This window comes from Wyeomyia smithii, chromosome 3 (assembly GCF_029784165.1).
Source record: "Wyeomyia smithii strain HCP4-BCI-WySm-NY-G18 chromosome 3, ASM2978416v1, whole genome shotgun sequence".
Lineage (NCBI taxonomy): Eukaryota > Metazoa > Arthropoda > Insecta > Diptera > Culicidae > Wyeomyia > Wyeomyia smithii.
Genome location: NC_073696.1, coordinates 225,090,209 through 225,112,608, shown reverse-complemented (window position 1 = coordinate 225,112,608; position 22,400 = coordinate 225,090,209). Strand labels below are relative to the sequence as shown.

Here is a 22,400-nt window from a genome sequence, read left to right as displayed (position 1 = left end):
CGCAAGAATCGTCTTTCCCATTCAAGCTTAGGTTCCCGATCATTCTGCCTAGGAAACATTCAGGGAACGATAAACTACTCGAGCAAATGGCCCTGGAGAGTATACAGACTGTCGTCAATGAACTACGGCAGCGATATAGAATTCCAACGGACCAGAATGAAGCAGATCGGGAATTCCTGCGTCTAGTGCAATATAAAGGAACGCCAGTCGCAGTACCCACGCATGGCTCCGCTCCTTAAGTCACATATCACGACGATTTTGCGGCCGTTCATCTACACCGGTGTAGAATACTGTGGACGGTCACTGTCGGATGCAGATCGGAGTAGAGATACGTGTGCCACAATCATGTTTTATTACTAACGGTGGAGGTGGCAGTCCAACTCCTGAAAACAGGCGTTCGCTATTGCGCAGCCATCACGATTGACGTGAAGAATGCTCACTTGAAGGTTATGGTTACCGACAAGCTTACGTTTAAAAGCCACGTTAACTGACTCGGCCTCAACAGCTAGTGTAGCACTAGAGTGACGGAGAGAGAGACTCATTCCTTTCCTTCAGCGCCTCTCAATTGAAACTAACACCGTATCGCGTTGTTTAAAGATAGCTTTCTGATACCGCAAGTCGCAGTTAAAACGGCAATGGCATCCAATAAATTCGTCACGCAAGTTCCGAAAAATATTTGGGTTTTTTTTCTCGCTGTTGATCACTGGCGCTGCGTAACCACTACGGATTGTGAAACTGGTGTTGGTGTCCTCCGTTTCATAACATCACGATTTTCTGTTCTCCCTCCTCCATATATTTGCCCGAAGTACTGTATGGAAGCCCCCTGTCTCCGTTAGCGTTCATTGTCATTTTCAATTGAAAATCGTCATGTGAAAGTGACGATGATAATCTTCTCTTTCAATTAAAACGCATTTGTATCATTTTCTAGCCCTTTAGTTGTCAAAATCAAAGCAAGAGCTTTCGAGTAATTTTCATGTGACTCACAAAGTGCTTGAGAATGATGCAAAAATTTCTCAATTGAAAGCGACGGGTCAGAGCGTCACAATCGAACACACAGGTTCGGGTGAGCGGGTTTCTCCATGTGTCCCGAGTGCGTGGATGTGGAGGTGGTTCGGTTATTATTATTGGTTTATATAGCATATTATTAGCATGTTTATAGCATATGTGTGTAATCGGAACTCTTGATTCTAAAAACGGAAATAATATAGGCACTGCTATGGTAAGCCAACAAGAGATTTGCAGTCATAAACCGTCCGTAAAACTGCAGCTTCTGTTCTTGGAGCCGATGCTCAGTTCTCTAGAAACCAAAAAAATTAAAAGCAACCCAGTGACCGGTTTCACAAAGCAATTATAGCTGAACAGGGCCGCAACCACAATCTCCAATAAGCGCTCCCTCGACGTCGAGGCGAAGAAATCCTTTCGAAGGAGAACAGTAAATACCACACATCCTGGTAGTTGTAACGCATCGTACGACCAGCCGTCCGTGTGAATTCGCACCAACTTGTTGAGTTGGGGAACCCTCTTTTCGCCCTTTTACGAATGGGTGGAACAAATAACCCCACACAAAAGGGCTTCGCTGCCGATGCGTACGCAGAAAAGACTAGCGAACGACTTAGACAGATCTTCCGGTTGGATCGATGCGACAGAGCAACGGAGCCCGTTGCCGGATGCTGGAGAGTTCCAGCTTCGTGAGACTTCGGTTCTGCAGCTTCGGCTAACGGTGGGAGCTCATTTTCCCAATTGCTGAATACTGAGAGGCGAAAAAATGATACTCTCCGGTGAAACATTCTCACGACTCCTTCAAGGGTGGAATGGGTTAGTGCGACGCTGCACGTGAAACATCGTGCAACAGGTCGCTCCCACGCGACGTCACAGTAACAGCCGAAGGTTTAACCGAGTCCGAGAAATGCAACTGTGCGCCTGACCGTTCCCAATAGCTGCTGCAGCTGCTGAGGACTTGCTGTTGGGGTCTTGCGGGATGCAAGATTTGCGATTTTGCGAACAAAACAGAGCAGAAAACCGCTATTTTTGAACATCTCGGTGCAAAGGCCAACCAGTGCAAAAGATTATCAAACCAGTCGTTTGGCGCTAGTCGGCAAGCTACGTTGCGAAATCAACTATCGTCACCCGGCAGACCCTCGGAGAAGGGAGGTAGGCACCGCGCATAAAACCGATCGCGTGTACGGTGCGTGCGTTCGTTTCGGCTCGATAAAGTGTCCTTTTCGTGGTTTGAAGCTCGCCGGTTGTTTTCTTTTTCCTGCACTAGGAGACGGTAGACGGAGTCAACGCGACGAAAGGAAAAACACACTCGTGGGGTTGGTTTTCCGCTTGTACCGGTGTCGTGTTGCCCTTTCAGGTGTGTTTCCGTAGTGGGGTGCCCGAATGGGTGGAAATAAATGATGTTAGTTTATGGGGTTTTTGAGAGCAATTTTTCCGATGGTTTCACCGGTTAGTGATTGATTGCAGTTGTTTGATGACGCAAGGGTATTGCTTTGAAGTTGTAGCTAGTAATTACGATTGTGCTTCGGAGTACTTGGAAAAAAATTACTCGTGCAGTTCACAGTTTTTAAGGACTAATTGCAGTGAATGACGACTGGTATTTTGATTCGCCATATGCGATTGAAAAAATTTCATGATGCATTGTCATTGTTAGCATTATATGTAGTCATGAAGAAACAGTCGATATTATTTTTAATGAATGTCATACGCAACACAATAGCATAGGCATCTACAATATGTTCAATATGCTTAATGAACCTATTTACTGTGGTGATTAGAACAACTAATCGTTTTGTAAATAAATGAGCATGTGAATCATCCGCGATATGTAGTACAGCATGTACAAGAAACAAAAACCTGTTGCATACATTTCCAGTGGTGGGCACCATTCCGCTGATTCGCTAATTCGCTAATTAGCGACGCTAAAATTCAGTTAGCGATTTAGCGATTTCGCTAATTTTTGAGCTGGTTAGCGAAACTGTTAGCGTCGCTAAAATTTTGGCCTTCGAAACGCTAATCGCTAGTTCGCTAAACTTTGTAGAGAAGCGAAAATAGAAAGATTTAGAAAAACTGTGAATTGCTGATGGCGTACGTAAATTGCTTCGAAAGATGAACATACTTTACTGCGAAAGTTACTTTTGTCAGTTTTTTTACCCTAGAATGGAGTTCCAGCTATCGTACAAGCCACAGGAGCATTTTGAAGAACAAGCACAAGGTCTAGATTGAATTTTCGGCACATCGAGAACTTTGGTAAATTGCAATGCGCTTGAAATTATGACAACTTTGGTTCTACTTTTTCGATTCAGATAAAAATTGAATGTTTATGAAAACATTCCTAAGAGTATCTATTTTCAATGCAAGCTAAATAACTTTTGTTATTCTTGTTTTTACAAAATCAAATATGATTACCGTTTCGTGAACCTCTTACTGTAAATTGATACCATCCGTCCTGATTTAGCAGGACATGTCCTGATTTTGAGATCCATTTGGAGTGTCCTGATTTATTTTTCATATTTTAGCATTTGTCCTGATTTTTCTGAATGATGCCGGATATTCAAAGAGGAAGCAAACTGTTCAGTACTTTCATCTTGACTCCGGGAAGAAACGAACTTATTTCAAACGATTTTTTTCTTTGGTATTTCAAATGAGAGGAATTGTCTAGTCGTTGAAATCGTTAAACGTTTTTTGACAATTAAGTTTATTTCAAACAGTTTAGTGTTGCATTTTTTAAGGTATCTACTAACGCCTAATAAATCAAAGTTGCAAAATTGAATCGTTCGAGAAATACGTTAAATATGAGGCTTTTGGCGTATTTTGAAGTGCAAATCTCAAATTACGTGTTTTATTTATTGATGCCTCAAAAAATAACAATAGCTCAGAACAAATTTTTGCTGAAAAAAAATTGTCCTGATTTATAGCTCCGACGAAATGGTAACCCTATGTAAATAGCTTAAAGAAGTAATTGTTTTCGTTTGTTTAACCAAAACAGATCAAAGTGGTCCAAATCTTACAAAACACGAGCAATAAATATAGCGATATGACTATTTACATATTAAAAAGTTAGCGATTAGCGATTAGCGAAAGTTCCGCTAATGTGGGTTTAGCGTTTAGCGATTATCGATTATCGAGCTAAATTTTCCGGTTAGCGACTTAGCGATTAGCGTCGTTAAATTTTCGGTTAGCGGTGCCCACCACTGTACATTTCTAATTGATATGATTTTGTTTGCAGTTTAGTGAATCACTATGACTCTTTTTCGTTATCTTCGAGTTACGTTCACACCGACTATGAACAACGCGACAAAATTAATAATGAAGTTTACTTTCAGCTCCAATCAGTTGACAGTGATAATGCCGACTTACTGTGCAGCATTACTGTGATTTCGCATACGCTGTGTTACTTTAGCGATGTTTATGCGGTTGAGAATGTAGATGCTTATCTACTTCACCAACTTCATGCAATGGATTTCCTCAGATGCAATAATTTCGATATTAAATCAGACATATCGTTTATTTCACTAGCATGATTTTCACTGACAATAATATACACGGAGCATACTGAATATCAGTTTGAAGAAATTGCTGTTATATCATTTTTATTTTGCAGTTTTGAAAGTTTGCAACATTTTTTTGGATTGAGGGTAGGGAAATATGAGAAAATATAATAACGTAATTCTCAAAAAGTTCAAATAGCTTGAATTTTTTGCTTACCTCTGTGATTGGCTAGTCAAAATTGGGACATCTTTGTCTCAGGAATTTACTAACTACTCCGGTGTGCCCCAAGAAAACAATCTCGGGCTCACCCTGTTTATTTTATTCTATGACGATGCTACGTATCTATTCACCGGAAGATGCAAGCTCGTGTATGCTGATGACTTAAAAATGTATAACGAAGTGACAAGTTTGGCTGATTGTGACATTCTACAGTATCGTTTGACCAAATTTGCTACTTGATGTAATGTCAACCGAATGACCCTTAGTGTTGGAAAGTGCATAACAATCTCGTTTCATTATAAGTCGAGCTGCGAAGTTCACCGCTTCAATTACACGATCGCTGGTCATAGACGTTTATCTTGACTCTGAACGATCCTTTCGAAAGCTTCAGCAGTTTGAGATTGATAGAGCAAACCCACAGCTCGGATTCTTGTTTAAAATTGCCCTGGAGTTCAATGATCTGCTTTGCCATTGATATCTATATTTTGCGTTACTACGGTGTTACTTGAAATCCTCTACTGTCATTTGGTCACTGTATCACGTAATTTGGATCAAAAGAACTGAAAGCATCGGAATGCAATCAATGGATGTTTCTGTGGTACGCCATCAAGAACCTACTATGGCTCAACCCTTTAGATTTTCCTCCATTTGAAGCTCGTTGTAAATTGCTGGGTATTACGACGTTGGAGAAAAGACGGTAAGTTTCCAAAGGTATTTTTGCTGCCAAACTTTTTTCATTTGAAACTGACTGTAGTTCACTATTAGAGCAGCTTAAATTTAGTACCCGAGCCAGGTATTAGAGATCCAGAGCAGATTACTTCCGTCGTCCGTTAACTAAAACCCTATACAGTGCTTTTTCGATTTTATCACGTGAATTTGTCGAAATCGAGATTTTAGCGAAATGATAAAATATGTGATTAATTTGTTGGATTCAATTGAAATTCATGATATTTTGAGATTATTTCACTCTCATAACTCAATTAAATATAAGTTCAAGATACAAACGAATGAAGAAAAAAAAGATAATAATTTTTATCACCATAGCACTTTTGCAAACTTTCTAAAGGTAATTATACATGCAACATCAATATGATTTGTACTGCCCATTCTTTAGCATAGTTAGGAGAGCCTATTACTTGTTTATATGAAATTGCGGAATCGCGAGATTTTACAATTTTCAATTCGACGTCCTATGAGTACCAAATTGCAGGGCTATTTGAGCTATTACTAGATCTTCTTTCTCAACTATTCGAATAATATTTAATTCTAGCTCCAAAGTCAATGAAATACGTATTTCACGATTCATTTTTCACAATATTATGATACAAATAAATTGTGACAAATATGGTTGCCCTATGTCAGAGATCAGGGGCGACTCGTCCATAGGTGCAACCTGTGCAATGCACATGGGGACGTCAGACAAAAAATGAATCTAAAATCCAATTTCATACTCTTATTTTCTTATTTTGTAGTTTTATTTTTAAATAGAAACAATGGGAATTACTTGCTTTCATTCGCGGATAAAATTGTAGTTACTTCCCCAAACTCTGATTTTCAGAACTTCCAGTTGAACAGGTTGGTTCAACAGCCACGAGTCGCCCCTGTCAGAGATGAAACAGCCGATGGCTGAAAATCTCCTTAAAAGAGAAAAAAGGGTTGGTCTATTCAAAAAAATGATTAAATGGATTGAGTTCATGAAACTATACACATTAAACTATACACATGCAAGGACACAAGGCACAAGTGAAAATTATGTTTCAAATACACTTTCTACAACTAGAAGTACTGAACCACTATTTTATCACTGACCCTAACAAGATTTTCTATGCGTTAGAACTAAGTTATGTATGTTTTATGTGTTTGAAGTAAGGTAGCAAAATAGATATGGGGTTTTTATGCTTATGTGACTTTTCCCCACCCTCTTCTTGTAGACTCTAAAGTTAGATGGAAATAAAAAATAATAATAATGATAATAATAATAATATTTGATTTTCAACCTCTTTTTATCATGCATGGGCTTATCACTGCTTCGGTGTCTAACGCACTTTTATCATTAGCAATACCACTATTCAAAATGAGTGCTACGCTTATTGTTGATCTATGCTTGTTGGAATGTTTTAACCCTTCCTATTATGCTAACTGCTCTACTATACCAGCCTAGTTTCCCATGCCAAGTATCACCAATTATGATTCCACGGAGAAGTTTCAACCATGTGTCCTTCTGGCAAGTTTTATTAAAAGAAAGACTTATTTATTAAAAGTTAGCCACAGTAATAAATGTTGGTTTTCGACTATGGAAATGTAATGTATTTTGGTTTTTTTTTACACAACATTTATCTGACACGGCACAATACAAATTAATGTTTAACGGAGCCAATCAAGATATATGTTGGTTGTACATTCGGCTGTGCAGTCACAAAAGCAAGTAGAACGGCATATTTTATATACTGTCCACAGTGACAGTATAAAACAAGTTGTTCTTCCTGCTTTTGTGACTGCTCAGTCGAATGTACAACCAACATACGTCAGCCACAGTATTATTATATTTAACTAGAAGGAAAATAACAGGAGGGTTGTGTGCAAAGCCACGACCGCAAGGTTGAAGTAGAATACTTTTACAAGAAAGATAACCCGGCTGCTTGTGTGTCAGTCATTTTTTTCTAGTAAATAAACGTTGACTAATCAAATCAATCGCCGCTTTCCGCCATCGCTGGTATCCACTGCACTGCTTGTGCTGCTGTTAAGGGAGGAAAACTGCTGTTGTCGCTGTCTAGAACTATTATGAGCGACTTCGACTGAAACAGGCTCTTATATAGGGATGAAAAACTTATCGATAGTTATCGATAGGAGCAAGAAATCATCGATAACTATTGATGGCCATATCGGTCGTTATTTCCCATCCTTACTCTTATACTGACAAAGAGCAGATTCAAATTGCATGGTCTATGTTTCAGTCGACTGTGCTTGGGAAGCAATCATGTTAACGACCAATCAGATCAATCGAATTTTGCGCTTCAACAAGGATTTACCATTTTCAATAATATAGTGAGTTGCTTGTCATGATTGGAGCTTGTTTTTAAATTTTGATTATGCAAAAAAAATAATTTTTATGCAGATAATGAAAGTTTCGGCTGTCGTGTTCACGACTGAACGATAAGATAATTGAGTACGTTCTGAGACATCGAGATAAAATAAAATTTATAACTTTTACAAATTTAAAACTGTGAATTAACTCATTAGAAAATATTAACTCTTCATTCAAGTTTTTATTTCATCCTGAAAAGGACAATTTGTTGTTCATTTTAGTATCGGACAAGATGCCGATCACATCTTTGCGTTATCACTGACAGTGCGAATAAAGTATTCCTTGTGATGAAATAAACAGTGAAAAGCTGATTTAACACTCAAAACTTCAACTTCAACTTTTCATTTCAACTTTTCATTGAATGCATTTACTAGTGCCCACTATCGCACCGAGACTGCATTTCACTAAAGTGTCTCACTGCATCAGCCGCTATCGATGCTGAGATCCGCTGCAACTAGTGTGCTATCCTTTGCTACGCCACAGCTGTGGCCGCTTTCCGCCATCGTGGTATCCACTGCACTGTTAGTGCTGCTGCTAAGGGAGGACAACTGCTGTTGTCGCTGTCTAATACTATTATGAGCGGCTTCGGCTGAAACAGGCTCTTATATAGGCCAAATAGCATGTTTTAAATTGCAAGGTATATGATTTTGTCGACCGTGCTTGGGGAGCAATCATATAACGACCAATCAGAGGTCGAATTTTTAGTTTTGACAAGGCTTGACTATTTTCAATAGTACAATAGTGTGAATAATAGAATTACAATTATCTTCTTTTGGGAAGAATCTTAGAAGATTTTCTAATCTATTGCTGCAAGAACGAATGAAATCCATCGAATACTAACCGATTTTTAGCATTTGAAATTGGACATATTTTTCCCTTTTTTCGGTTTTAGATTTTCATTTCACACCCCTATGTAGCCGAACTTCCTGAGAGAAGTATTCTATTTCAAAAAACCCAGGCTTAAGTCCTTCGCCATCGATAGGCCCTGATTCTATTGAAGTTTGAACTAACAACCATCCATTTGTCAAAGCGGACCCTGTAACGTTGCGACCTCGCAGCTCTTCAACTTACGATAGCCTCTCTTTTTTTATTCTCGCTTATTTTCCGTCGGTCTATTTCCGCCACTGTTGTTGTGTCAATCACCGACGTCCAGGGAGGCGACTCCACCCAGGACCCTAACTCACGACCCGTCGTCAACGAACCGGCGCCAACGGCTTTACTTCCTCATGCGATGGAAGGCGTGATCCCAGAGATTTTTCACCTCAGAAAATCTCCCGGTGTTGGCTAGGATTGAATCTAGACCAGTTGATTTGGTTGTGAGTGGATCACGCCACCTATATCGGCGGTGGGATTCGAACCCAGGCGTCGAGCGTGGTTGGCGGAGACGTTACCAAGCACACTAGGCCCCCGCTCGATAGCCTCTCTTATGTCAAGGGGCCATCCACATACCACCTGAACAGATTTTTAACGATTTTGACCCCCCCTCCCCCTCCGTGGACAACTGTCCATATAAATTCTAAAAAAAAATTGTATGGACCGTGGACATTAGCCAACCCCTCCCCCCAAAGCTGTCCACGTGGTATGTGAATGACCCCCAAAGTATTTTTTGCAATAGGTATGAGAATACACTCTATTGGGGTTAATCAATTTAATGGTGTGAGCAGAAAATTTCGGTTATAGTTCTCTTTCAACTCTCTTTCTTCCTAAATACTTGATAACCTTGCCGAGAGGCGTTCTTAACCGTAGACCTACGTAAGAGTCGTTTTCAACCCATTTTTTGGGGAATGATTTTTTTTTTACTTTGTTGCTTGAACGTTAAGGCATCGTAAAAAACCCTCTTCAGATGTTTTTCATTAGATAACAGCAGTGATATTCGGTTTTGGGACTTTTAGATCGGGCTAGGTCGTTTTCGACCCGTCATAATGTAATGCGTAGAGACAGTGGTAATTCGCGGCAAAAACGTTGAAAATTCGCGGTTGGCAAAATAGAAAATATTCAAAACTCGCGGTAATTTCGCAGCACCCTTTTTTTTGAGAAAACGTTAAATAAAGTGCTATTTCTGGTAAAAACAATAAAAAACTGTTTTATGTAATGTAATATACGGTAATTCAATCGTACTATTCATGACTTCTTTGCAGTACGGACTACTGTGTCAAATTGTTTTCAATCATATTTTGGTGTCGGCAGGCACGTATTATTCATGTTATTCTGACTCACGCTGCATTCCGCATCTACCGAGTTTCCGGGAATCGATAAATATTTATTTGACAACCGGAAAAGTTCGAGAAACCGTCCGCGTTTCGAATACTTAACAAAATTATAATATCACTCTTACTGTTGCGTATTTTTAAAAATGCCATAATTCTTGCTACTTGAACTAAGCAGGTACATCTTGCAACTTCGATTTTGCACACTCTGGAACTCTAACATGCAGATCCCCAATCGCCAAAATCATTGCTCGAAGAGGATCTAGTAACAGAACCGTCTGAAAACAATTAAACCCAGGCTGACAAAATCTCGTTGTACAGTGGTAGGGGTACCTGGGGTAAAAAGCAACAAAAACATTTTAATGAAACATTTTAATAACAAAGTAATAATTCTATTATTTGAATCTATGCTTTCTATAATGATCCTGTCATTTTGCCAGCAATACAATGTCAGAAAATGTTATTGAATGCAAAAAAAAAGTTTCAAAAAAAGTTATTTTTCTCCTGGAAAGGTATAGCAATCACTCAAATCAAATCAAAGGTTTAAAAAGGTACCTATAAAATCCCACAGAAATTATCAAGTTGTATTTTTTAAGTGTTGGTGTAAATCTATTTTAACAAATCATAAGTTCGAATGAGAAAGGCTGGGTCTCACCGCTAGGTGGATTAATTAAGGTTTTGCGGTGCATTTTACCCAACAAGGGTGTATTTTGCCTCGATTGACGACTCATATAAATTATTACACTCACTTTAAAAATGTGTGTTATGTATTTTTTATTATTTTTTAGTATCAGATGCGAGTTCGAACGAATAAATCAGGGTTTATATGTTTTGATCAGTATACAAAATTGGTTTTATCTCTCAGCTATAACAAGAATATGATCTACTTCCGCTAACTGGTACGTTTTTTCCCAGAAACCCCTACTATTCCATCTTATTGGTTGCGTAGGAAAAGGCTTCCCGTTGCCGGGAAGCCTTTTCGAGGTGCCCATTTCTTTAGATTTGTCCGTGTTCCTGGTTTTCGTGGCATTTCACGGATTTTTGTTAATTTCGCGGCCGATGCGGGATTTCGCGGTATTCGCGGCTTCCGCGAATTTGCGATTTACCGCTGTCCCTGGTAATGCGGTTTTCATGAATATGGGTCATTCCATACGAAGTGTACATGCCACTTGGACACGACCATCACGGATTTGGCTCAAAACTGGGGGAATTATTCATCTAGGTTCACTATGAAAAAATCCCAATTTTGGTGTCAATTGGAATACCCCCCGCTCTGTGGGACCCTCCTCTTTGTGACAAAGTCAGGCAATTTTTGTTCAAAATCCGTTTTTCTTTTTCTTACAATTCATAGATGTAGGACGTACGTAAAATACTGATAGATGATTTTCAAAGAAAATAAACCAAGGAATCCAAAATATATATAATTTTTGACTAGAAGTGTTGCCAGACAGATTATTTTTGTATTTGAAAACTAAATTTACATTTTTCGGCAAATGCAGCCATATTTATTTTAAATTTGATAATTTCATCATGTTTCTTGGAAAATTTCACGTAAGAAACAACTACCATCCCGTAGTAATATGAGCCAATCTCGAGATATAACATTTTACGAAAATAGTTGTAAACTTCGTAATTAATTTATTTTATAGTTTATAGCCGTAAGACACCCCCAGCTTTGAGCCAAATCCGTGATGGTCGTGTCCAAGTTTATTCTTTTCCGTGGACACTTCGTATGGAATGACCCATATGACATTCATATTTCAGTCTTATTTTGTAGTATATACTCGTAGAATTATTATCAACATTATTTGGAACGAAGACAATTTTTTATTTCTTTGAAATGTAGAGTTGGTGAAACAAATATCTAATGAAGAAATTAGTCGTTTCTCAAAAAAGTCGAGTGATGAAGTCATTTCAACGGGCAGTAAAAACGAATATGAAATAATCTGTGAAATTTCACGGAAGGACGATTCGAACAATATGTATTTCCCATATTTTATCAATTTCTCTTCATGGGTTATCATACAAAATATACATGGGTCGAAAACGATTCGCCAACGTTAGATTAATCGATTTTTTTAACGTAAGTCTACAGTTAAACTGACTTGAAGTCATTCGGAAATAACGTTGAAGAATGCTGGAACACGGTTAAAGGTAGAGTACCACTTCACCGTCGAAACAAAACAGCTGGAACGGAATCCTGCTAGATGAAAATTCTGTATCAAATTTCATATTTTAATTAAAGGCAAAACACATTTTTATTGCTTTAATAGAAAACAAGTGGTTGCCTTTAAAAAGACGGTTGATTTTAGTTTTTACAAAGCTGGGAATTATTCGAACTGTACCTTCTTTCCGTTTTGTTTGGGAGCAAAAAAGCTTAGATATTCGGCAGAACATCTCCCTGAACGTCGGATAGCAGCTTGTTAATTTCTTCATCATTGCGCCAAATACATTGGCAAATACAGATGACGCGGGAATGATTCTCGTTTTATTATCTTCCCACCAATTTCAACATTTCTGCAGCAAGGTACCCTAACACCTACTCGCATTGTTTGCTGAAGGCAATGTTGATATATCCAATGAATGATTGACCGAAAGAGGTGGAAATGACCCGAGATAGCACCGTGTTTAAGCTTATGAGTGGTGTTAAGAAAAAAAGTTAGTCGAGTACCCTACCAAAAATAACACAAAATAAATTAAAATTGGAAAGAAAATATTTTTATTTGGCATACTACTTGAGAATACAATGATAAAATACTCCTAAATATTTTGTTTCATTAAAGAATGAAAGTGTATTTATAATTTAAAAATTTTAAATTATAAATACACTTTCATTCTTTGTAGTATTTTTTTCATCTCAAAAAAAAGGAAACCCATAATTTTGAAGTCATTGATGACGACACTCCCTGAAATATACCAAGTTTGATTCGAAAGCAGTGAAAAATTGAATACATCGAAAACAAGATAATTTCATATTCTGAAAATATTTCTTCAAACAGTTTTTACAAACAAGTTTATGTGTATTGCTTCTGATGGGTAACCGAAAACTGTTTTTTTCTCTTTCTCCATTTCAGACACACAGACAGTATTACTACGGTTGAAAAGTCACTGCAAAAAGCTACAAAATAAAAACCATAAATAAACACTGATTTCCGCCATTAGCGCCAGGTGTCGAGATTCCGGCGGAATACCAATACCCTTTCGGTTTCGGGCGAAATCCACTGTAGTCGGGCCCAGGAGTGCGCAGTGTGGGGCACGTGAACGTGTTTTCAAGTGATTTAGTTTTTTTTCTACCCTTTTGTTTATTTGCGAAAACGGATCCAACCATTATCAGTAAAAGTCAGTAAAGTTTAATCGCTCGATTGCCCAACCGATAGCTATCGGGGAAATTGAAAATCTATCCAAAAAAAATAGCTTTTGATTGCGAAGTCTGTACCTACTGCAGGCGAAACTTAAGATCGCGCGGTTTGGTAAAGTTTTTCCCGACAAAAGCGTGCTTATTTTAATGTGTTGATTTTGTAAAATAATTTAAACAGGATTCCTTGAAGCAGAATGCTAATTGCAAATTGATTGTGTGTTAGTGAAGTTTAATCAAATCAGAGATTCACTTCTTACAGCGTGTTTGCTTGTGAGCAACAGACTGTTGATTGGTAAGTACGAACTAAGAATATCTATTTGGTTAGGTTTTTTACAGTATATGTAGACTATCTGACAATTTTATGAATCATGTAGAATTTTTTAAATTTTGATTGCTATTTTGAGGGCCAATACAATAAGATAAGTAAAATCACAACGGCGAATCAAGTGATAGAAATAATCTCTACTTTTCAAACGATCTCCAACAAGGTATGCTGAGGGATTTTTAACAGTTCTCACGTGAATACGAATCATCAAAAGTCGCGCCAACGTCAAATAATAATACCAAGCAATTAAAAAACGAATCTAGTCCAACAGACTGTGATTGTTAAAATTAAAAAAAGATTACTTTCACCAACATTTTCTGCCGTCATCAAACTGTTTTTGTGAGGGACCATTTAACACCGTGACAGGACATTTCTGTACTTAGTCTCATGATTAGAAATTTCATGCAAAAAGTTTTACTGTTTCGTCTCTTCCTTGTTATTTTTGTCGACCTGCTGACCTTTCATCACAAAACATAGCTCCTAATGAAAACTAATCTTCAACTCTAAGTGTTTCAGTTCGAACGAGGGGTTCTGCTCTCCAGTTTCAGTGGATTTTTCTTTCTCAACAAAAAAGTTTTATTTTATAAACCGGATAAGATGCTCGGACTCTTCCAATGAGGAAGCTTGCACACCTCAAAAGTCGACCGAGACTGGCCATTAAAAGTTTACTTTCTCTTAGTCCATGTCATCAGGATTTGGCGAATGGAAACTATGAACTTTCAACAAGAGTTTGCCAATTGGAGCAGTGGTTCAACTAAAGATTGAACGTCTTTAATATGTTAAGATTAATTCAAAGAGCGCGGGATCAAGTATAAATTTGAAGAAAAAAAATCAATGATTTTTGAAAACATGTTTCGTTGAATCAAGCCAATATGCACTAGAACACCCTTCATGTTGATTGATTAGTGCTTTTTCTGCTGATTAATTGAAGAAGGAATGTTCTTCAATGTTATTCGAAAACACAACCAATTATTAGCGGAGGTTTTCAGTCTCAACTGAATGCTAGCGGGGAATTCAGGGATCTATTCAAAAATTACACTTCACTGCGAGGCTCACTGCAGGCAAAACTTGAGATCGCCGGGAAAATTTTGGCAGTCCATCCGAAAAAAGAATGTTTTTTTTTTGGAGTTGATGATTGCATATAATTATTTTTGACGGAAATCCACGAGGCGGAATGATGATTGCAAATTAATGTTTATATCCACCAGTTGAAATCAAATTTTTGGTGGCTTTAAAAGTAATTGGAAAGTGATTAATTTATTACCTCGTATTTGCCTGTGAGCAGTAAACGGTTATTTTGATAAGTACGCATGAAGTCTGAGTAAGGTTTTATTGGTATGAAATCAGAATGCAGTATAGAAATTTTATTTTTGTATCAAAAAAAAAATAAGATTGTAATTAAATTACATCTTTGGAAAACATTTATTCCTAAAAATAGTTGAGTCTAGAAAATTAGCTCAAGTTAAAATTGACATTAACAGTAAAACCAAGTTTCTCAAAAGGTTAATGAATCGCAATTATATTTTTTAATTGAAACTTCAAACGAACTAATTTTTGGAATAATACTTCTATATTTCCACTGTAAGACAAAAATAGCTGAATTGGGCATCGAAAGATACGATGGATGCGAGGAGGGGCTACTGGGCTTCTTCAAAAATTATCTTACTGTTGGGAGAAATCCTGTAAGAAATATTTTCATGGGTACAGCTATGTTAAAAGTTGCTAAAAGCCCTTCAAGATATCAAAAAATTCCACCAATCCAAAGTTCATAGACTGATTCTCAGCAGCACTCGGCACCCGCACTCACCGCACCGTACCTCATTGCAACAGGCTTTGTGGCTTAACTGTTTACTGTTAAGACAGCTACTTACAAGGAGTTCACACAGCCGCATAGATAGACGGACCCGGAGAATTGAGACGTGGGAAGGCAATGCAGACGGATGACGTATAGACTTTCTTATTCTTGTTGAGCGACATGTACCTCGATTGTTTGCAGTCCAGTATTTTTACCTAAGAAAGGCTGCTGTTCTTAAAACAGCCAACAACATCCTTCAAGAGGCACTCGACGGACAGACTCGGGTCGATCACAACACTGTTGATCTTGACATCCTGCGTAGGTACGTATAATCGATACTCTAGAGTAATGCACAGGGGACAGGCTATATCGTTCGCCTATTGCGGGTCATTGACCACAACGCGCAGTTTGTCCGATCTGTCCTTTGAAAATTTAGACATGACCTTGTAACGTCAAAGGCAATGTTGCATATTGCTCTAACCCAGCTTCCTATTCGGCGATACTGTATAAAAATATAAACAAATTATATACCATCTTAGCGAAATTTGAGAATATTTTCAGAGACATTGAAGATAGTCCACCGCAACTGATGTTCAAATCCTGCTCTGAGTTCATCAGCATGATCATTATTGATGAGCGTATTTCTCGGTAATCGCGTTCACCAGCCACCTATAATACAACTTTTCAGGCCAATCCACACCATACAGCTCCGATATTCTGATGCTGAAATTGTGGTTTCACCAAAACTTCGAAGAATGCAACACAAAATTGGTTGTAAAGCAGACTCACCAACTTATTTACATTTTCGACCAACAAACAGTGGCAGAAACATTCAAACATGTATAATGATGGATGAGAGGTGAAAAGCAACGATGACACTGTCTTTCCACTTGACAAAGTGAAAAACATGCCGACTCCTATCATAACTAGCTGCTGATAAAACAAGCAAGAGAAGAATGTTTTCAAAAATTCTCATACCAAATCACATTGCACGGGCAGCTTGGTATGCTTTCTAGCCAAATTATTGATTTGTCGTTAGAAATTTTCTAAAAAATCAACTTCCTTAACCGAATCGTCTGGGTGCATTGCATTTTTCAACTTGTCATCGCTGTCAATTCGGTCCTCGACCTCGGCCTCGACTCGATCAAGAATTCCAAAACAGGAAACCGCCAAATCCTGCAAGGCACAATAGAAACCAATCATGTAGCAAACGGCAAACGTGGTACAATCTTCATATGCAATATTATACGTAGACAGGCTTAAAAATACTATCCATTTTTGCTGTGGTAAATGTCTTGGTATTTTTCTACCAGCGTAATCAAAACCAGCAGTCGAAATTATAATTATTAGATTGAATTTCACTACAACTGGAAAAGAAAATACTCAAAACGGTGAATCAGCCGATAGAAACAATCACTATTTTTTTTTTTTGAGAGGTAATTACCAGCAGCACGTAATTCGTTTAGGTAAACACGAGTTATAAAAACACGCACTTGCGTAAAACAGAAACACCACACAAAGAATCAATTAGGTCATTCGAAATTCGTCCAAAATACTGACATAGACACAATCTATCGGGATTAGAAGAATGACAAATATCAGCAGCCGATATCGATAGTAAATTCCCTCTGTAAAGTAAATTCCTTGCATCGAGTTCTATACCTGAGAAAAAACAATGATTATTTAAGGGAAAATATGAAAACTATTCAGTATTTAAATGTGTCACCTTCAACTGCAATTGACCATCCCACAAGACGACAAAATTTTGTTCGAGTAACGTTTTTCTAGCGGAGTCTAGTTTTTTCCGATATTTCCGATATCATATTGCATCCACACGATTCAATTTTCGTGACTGAAATGGGTTTAGCAAACAAGCAAACCACAGAACATAGAACAATTTGAATTTTAAATTAAAATTAATCGCAAATTATAATGTTTTGAAATTCAGCGGATCAAACGCTAGAAAGCACATTCAAACAAAAGTATAACTCACACCGTTTGTTTGAGAATTCTCGCACCTGCACGAAGTGCAGAATTTTTGTCTTGGCCCTTGATTCGGCAACAATAGGGTTCTGCTTGGCAAAGTTGTCTTAGGCGATGTTTATTAAAAAAATCTTAATAAAAATGAAACAATACTGGTGGCTTTACACCCAACACTTTTTTTCTATCGTCACTGGACAAAAGAGGTATGTTTTCGCAGTCTTTAGCATCTTCAACGTTTCCGCCAGATGCCTTTCACTTATGGGCTAGCTATTCAATCAAATTAAGTTTTTGTGACTCACCTGCAGAAGTGCAGTCAACCGTTTAATATGATGGATGGATGTTTCCCACAATATGAACGATATCGTTCATTTATGTTTGTATTTAAATAAATTCAATTCACATTTGTCAGTAATAATTTCATCGTGTTTCTTGAAAATTTTCACGCAAGACACAGTTGTCACTCCGAGGTAATATGAGTCAATCCCAAGCTTTACGAAACCAGTCATGAATTTCTCCATACCATATTCAATCATGTTTATCGGAAAATATCTGAACCACAAAACGATTGGTTTTTGGATTTTTCTGGTTAATAAGAAATCCAAAAATATCTTTCCTTTTTTGCAGCAGTTATTCTCCCGTTCAATGAATTCCATCGAAGATTTTAAGGTTTATGAACATAAACACGCGAAACTATATAGAAAGTAAGCTATTTTTTTGTTACGTATGTTTTTTTCATTTTCGTTTCATATTTGTTCACTTCATCAGGATAACAACTAGAAAATTGAAATAAAATTACTTTCAATTTTATATTCAAAAAGAGGAAGCGAAATAAACCTATAATTTTTTCGTCTTGGATATTTTCGTCACTGCGACCAATTTTTTGATATTTTGTGACATAATAAACCCATATGAAAATAACTAGGCGAAAAAAATGGCAACACTGCTGCAAAATGATAGAAATATTTTTGGATTTTTTTAAAGGCAGAAAAATCCTAAGAATCATTTGTTGGGACTTAGGATTAGGAAGTTAACAAACATTTTCCAATAAATATGACAAGGGGAAGTTCAAAACAGGTTTCGTAAAAATGGTATATCTCGAGATTGACTCGGAGTGATAGTTGTTTCTTATGTTTTTCCAAGGAACACGATGAAATAATTAAATTTGAAATAAATATGGCTGCATTCGGAAGAAAATGTAGATTTAGCTTTAAAATGCAAAAAATAATATATCTGGCAAGCCTGGATTTGAGGGGGGGGGTAAAGGGGGCAAATGCCCCGGGCTTCCCGATTGAAGGGGCCCCCACAGTCCTAGGGCGACCTTTTTTTTGCTCGTCACCTTCCAGATCGTTACCTCTAAATGGTTTAAGAAAAGGGGGCCTCACAAACAAATTTGCCCCGGGCCCCCCAGCGTCTAAATCCGGCCCTGATATCTGGCAACACTTACGGTCAAAAATTATATTTTCATTTATTTTATTTCGATTGGCTTTATTTTATTTTATCCACAAAAATCATCTAAACATATAAAAATGCAGTTCTGTCTGCCTGTCTGTCTGTCTAATCCATATAGACTTGTAATCTACTGAACCAATCGTCGTTAAAATTTGTATGTATAGGTTTTTGTGGCCGGGAAAGGTTCCTTTGATGGATTGAGACCCCTCCCTCTTCTGGAAGGGAAGGGTCAGATACAAATAAAACACAAATTTCTACACAACTCAAGAACTAATCAAGCAAATAAAACCAAATTACTCATATTGAGGTTTTAGGAAGTTAAGATGGTCGGGTTTCGAGTTTTCAAACTTTTTTGTAAATTTTTGAAAGTGTCGGGTACGGGTCGGGTTCGGGTTAGTGCTGTGCGCCGATCAAGGGAGGGAAAATATGCTTATTCAAAGCATTTGTTAAAAATTCTCACCAAGACATTTAAAGAGCTTTCGGGGAGTCTTTTGAGGAGGATATGAAAAATCCCAAGTTTATTTCTAGTACCTCTTAAGGAAGCAATTCTTGAGTGGTGATCTGATCATACTTTTGTAATACTTAATTTTCAATAGGACTCATTACGTTCAAATTGAAATTATGAACACTCTCGAACTGCTGAGCAAGTTTTTGAGCTTTTCGTTCATTCGTAAGAAATATCGTTCCCTTTAATGCTAGAACTAGATAACTCGAAATTTGTCGATTTTGAGTTAAGTATGCCATCATATTTATCGCGTCGAGCTCTATAACATATCCAAAACTCGTTGAAAAACGATTACAAGAGATAAAGTTATTCATCAATTAAAAAACTTGATATCTCAACGAAAAACAGGCTTATTTTGTAATAAAACTAAATAACTCGGTTTTTTGTTGATTTTTTCGTTGCTATAACGGGCCTGAAACGAAATGAACCTTTAATAATTGCATTTGAATCGTCATCACCAGAATAGGTCAAATTTTCAAACTCGGTTTTCTCGAAACGTCAATTTTCGAGTTATCTAGTTCTAGCATTAAGGGGACGAAATGTGGTCACCACATATAGTTAGCAAAAGGCTGGACACGTGTAACTTGAGGCCCTAATGTGGCCATTCACCTCTGTCCAGCAACTCCTATCCCAACCTCCACGTGGTGCCGAATACGAGTAACCTTGGCAGAGATCGGGTAACCAACCCCGGTGGAAACTACGGTCGTATGCTGACTGGGAAGGGGGTCGTACGCGGCTGTATCCCCATAGGGGCGGCGTACAACAGCGTCTGTCCCGGAGCGGGCGGCTGAATTATGAAATGCTGTATCCCGCCAGCTACACCTAAGATGGCAGCCCCATCAGCAGGATGTAAGTTTCCGAAACCTTTCATTAACCACGAACAACGAATTTAGAAATACCGAAAGGATCAATCGGCAAAGACCTAGGCTACGAACACGGAAAAAGATGGTAAACGATTGGAAATTAGGTACTTGAAACGTCCGATCTCTCAATGAACCGGCGCGAGCTGGCTTACTTGCTCGAGAACTACAGCGGCAGGGAGTCGAAATCGCAGCGTTTCAGGAGGTTCGGTGGCCAAATTCCAGAGAAAGGGAATTCCGTGCAGTAGACCCTATTGCACGCACTTCTTTCAAGTACCACATTTACTACAGTGGCGGCAAAGCAGCGGAACGGGGCGTTGGTTTCGCAGTGCTGGGAAATCAGAAAACAAGAGTCATCCGGTGGAGGCCCGTAGATGACCGTATATGCGTGTTGAGGATTAAGAGCAAATTCTTCAACTACAGTTCAATCAACACCTACGCACCGACAAACGACAAATCCGATGAAGTCAAAGATGAGTTCTATGACAAGCTTGAGCCAATCTATGACGAGTGCCCAAAACACGACGTACAAGTCGTCATCGGAGACGCAAACGCACAGGTTGGGAGGGAGGAATTCTTCCGTCCGGTCATTGGAAGGCATAGCCTCCACTCGTCAACCAATGAAAACGGCCTGAGGCTGATAAACTTTGCCGCGGCCAGAGGAATGGCCATATGTCGCTCCTATTTTCCACGTTTGAATATTCGGGAACACACCTGGAGGCATCCAAATGAAGAAGCCTGCTCTCAGATCGATCACGTACTGATTGACGGTCGGCACTTTTCGGATATTACTGATGTTAGGTCTTTTCGGGGACCAAACATTGACTCTGACCATTATCTCGTCGTTTGTAAGATCCGCGCACGGTTGTCGAACGCGCTGAAATCTCGCACAGAGAGGACGACGCGTTTCAACATTCAGCGATTGAAAGCTGATGGCGTGGCAGCAGAATACGCCAGAGAGCTGGATCAACGGATCGCAGAACAGCAGGAGGAAGTAGAAGAAGACATGAATGGGCTGTGGAGCAGTATTCACGGCGCCATCGAAACGACTGCGAGAGAGATGGTAGGTACGACACGTGGAAGACAGCCTAACGGCTGGTTCGATTACCACAATAGGTGGAACTTTAGCTTTCTTCAAACCGGCATATTTCTCAGAATGAGAAGCTTCAAATTCTTGATCCCCTATAGTAGAAAGAATTTTATACCTATTACTTTCTGAATCACTCGGAGGAGAAGCCTCACGTTTCCTCGTAGCCTTATCAAAGCAAGCTTTTTTGGTTCGTCCTGGCATTTCAGGACAAATTTCTCTTCATTTTCACTTTACAAATATTTTGTCAACTCAAATTTACACATTAATCACTCGTTAAACGTTAAAAACAAATACAATACTTTGCGATTCAACAGCTCTTTAAAAAACATTACAAAATTTCCAATATCTTTCGGTAGTCTAGGACAAGCTTCGAGCTGTTGGTAAAATGCGACCGTTCTGCTAGGCAGTTCAAGTCGTAGTGTGAATGTTCTTTTCATCATTTTTCCAAAAATGGGTCGGTTTGAGATTTTCTAGAGAAAATATCATGTGTTACAGGAATTTCATTGAGGCAACATTTAACAAAAAAATAAGCGAACGTGACGAACATATTTTGAAATTTTTTAAAAAACATTTTTTTTTTAGAAAATTTAATATGGCCACAACCTTTTATAATTGCAGTAGAAGAACCTATCTTTTCTCTTTCCAATGATATGTTGGTTTAAGTAGTTCTACAGAGGCACTCAACACTTAAAGCAGTTTTGGTGAGCCAAGTTTGAACGAAAAACAAAGGGTCCAAAACAAGTAATGATTTCCACCAAATGCAGTTTTTTTTACTAATGAATCATGGGCTTTTGAACAAACATAACTTGAATCGTTATCAACGCTTTCATGTAAATAGTGGTCCCAATAGGAAATGCTCATTTACTTCTTCGTTATTTGGTGTTCTGCAGACTTTCTCACTCAGTTATTACCCAGGCAATGCCCGCAACCGATTGTCATCGCGTAACTCATGGAGGTGTGTATTAGGACCTTGTGAGCAAAAAACGAACATATTTTTCAGCTCGTACTTCGTTTCTTTATACTGTCACTGATT

At 38.3% G+C, this 22,400-nt stretch overlaps 1 protein-coding gene across 4 annotated transcripts in view; it reads left to right on the top strand.

Moving 5' to 3' along the window:
- The first annotated feature begins 2,061 nt into the window (after positions 1-2,061).
- The window catches only part of LOC129727509 (connectin-like), a 558,070-nt gene continuing 537,731 nt past the window's right edge, over positions 2,062-22,400 (top strand). For all 4 annotated transcript variants that reach the window (XM_055685399.1, XM_055685398.1, XM_055685397.1 and 1 more), the window contains exons 1-2: positions 2,062-2,356; positions 13,077-13,652. The gene's annotated coding sequence lies outside the window, so the exon portion shown is untranslated. The remainder of the gene's footprint in view (positions 2,357-13,076; positions 13,653-22,400) is intronic.